Source organism: Salvelinus sp. IW2-2015, unplaced genomic scaffold, assembly GCF_002910315.2.
Source record: "Salvelinus sp. IW2-2015 unplaced genomic scaffold, ASM291031v2 Un_scaffold2135, whole genome shotgun sequence".
NCBI lineage: Eukaryota > Metazoa > Chordata > Actinopteri > Salmoniformes > Salmonidae > Salvelinus > Salvelinus sp. IW2-2015.
In genome coordinates, this window is record NW_019943469.1 from 50,529 (window position 1) to 52,889 (window position 2,361).

The following is a 2,361-nucleotide window of genomic DNA, read 5'->3' on the forward strand; positions in this document are numbered from 1 at the left end:
AGTTTTTGAGTCTTATTTCTTGTTTGTTTCCCCTCCCAAAATAATTGCATCTTCAAAGTGGTAGGCATGTGGTGTAAATCAAATGATACAAAACCCCAAAACATTTATTTTAATTCCAGGTTGTAAGGCAAGAAAATAGGAAAAATGCCAAAGGGGGTGAATACTTTAGCAAGCCACTATAAAACACTATAAAACACACTGTGTCGACAAACGTTTAAAAGCAGTGGTTGACGGTGTGTTAGCGATCACCTGTTGGGTGTCGGAGAACAGTGCTAATTCAACATGTCTCTTTCTGTCTCTCTTAATATACTATTCATACCAAGAACAAAACACGCCAACCTTACCTTTGCCGTCCTCTTTTTACCGCCTTTTTTTCATATCTGAAAGTTATTGCCAGTAACAAAGGCTGTTATTTTATTTCTGCCAACTGAGGTAGTCATGAATGCAGTGTTATGTTTAAAAGTCCCTTCAGTATAAAACTATCTAGCTGTCTAGCTGGCGAGCGATCTAGCTATCTAGCCAGGTCATGAAATTACCAAAACATATCTGACAACGTGTTGAGATAGACTGTAGTCAACTTTCTACTCAACAACAGGAAAATGTATTTATTACAAGGTAATGATTTACAAATGATTTACAAGTATGMCGAGTGTAAAAATGTTGAATATCTTGGGACTGTTTGAAAGGGGATCATAACCATTTTTACAGGAAACATACCGTGAATCCTGTGTGAATAAAATATTKGTCTCTCTCTCTATATAAATATATATACAGTTGAAGTCGGAAGTTTACATACACTGAGGTTGGAGTCATTAAAACTCGTTTTTCAACCACTCCACACATTTATTTTTAACAAACTATTGTTTGGCAAGTCTTTGTGCATGACACAAGTAATTTTTCCAACAATTGTTTACAGACAGATTATTTCACTTATAATTCAATGTATCACAATTCCAGTGGGYCAGAAGTTAAGATATGCTAAATTAACTGTGCCTTTAAACAGCTTGGAAAATTCCAGAAAATGATGTCATGGCTTTAGAAGCTTCTGATAGGCTAATTGACATAATTTGAGTCAATTGGAGGTGTACCTGTGATGTATTTCAAGGCCTACCTTCAAAAAAACAAGAGAGAAGACATTATACCACACACACGCACGCACGGGCACCACCAACGCAACGCACACACAGTTACCACCATAATTTGAGTCCGACACGTACAGAGAATTATCTTTAAATCAGTGTTCTATATAAATCGGTGAATATGTCTGAAATATTTTGTTCACCAATGTAGATCTAGGGCTAGATTCAATCACCCGCATAGCATTTTGTTTGGCGACGTCGGAGGTGAAACTAACATTAGAGCTGTCAATCCACAAGTGGCTTGTTACCTTATCGCGTACATTGCCATTGGATGCAACGAAAAACCACACTGACTATAATCCAACAAATCTCATGTAGCTGAGTTACTAATTAAACTCAATTAGACTGATAGGCATGAACTTCTAACGCGGTAGGGATAGTAGAGAAGGAGTGGTTTGTGACAGACAAGAGAGCCGCTCACCGATGTGTCAGGTAGGGATAGTAGAGAAAGGGAGTGGTTGTGGACAGACAAGAGAGCGCTCGCACCGATGTGTCAGGTAGGGATAGTAGAGAAGGGAGTGGTTTGTGACAGACAAGAGAAGCCGCTCACCGATGTGTCAGGTAGGGATAGTAGAGAAGGGAGTGGTTTGTGACAACAAAGAAGCCAACCGCTCACCGTAGTGTCAGGTAGGGATAGTAGAGAAGGGAGTGGTTTGTGACAGACAAGAGAAGCGGCTCACCGATGTGAGGTAGGGATAGTAGAGAAGGGAGTGGTTTGTGACAGACAGAGAGAGCCGTCAACGATGTGTCAGGTAGGGATAGTAGAGAAGGGAGTGGTTTTGTGACAGACAAGAGAACGCTCCACCGATGTGTCAGCTCGTACCACTGTTACACCTCCAAACCGCCAAACATCTCTGCTATGTGGATTTGGGCCAACGCTGGTTAACGCTGGTTAATGCTGGTTAATGCCCTAGAGACATTCTGTATTTGCCTTTACAGTAATTCCACAGTAATTCCACATCACATCGTATATCCATATCACGCTGTATATCCTCACATGCCCCATTCAAAAATGTAAGAACTAAGAACAGAATAGCCTTGGTTCACTCCATCCTTGACTGCCTTGACCAGCACAAAAAACATCCTGTGGTACTGCATGAGCATTGAATAGCCCCCGCGATATGTAAACTTTTCCAGGAAGTTAGGAACCAATACACACAGTCAGGAAAGCAAAGGGTAGCTTTTTCAAACAGAAATTTACATCCTGTAGCACAAAATCGCA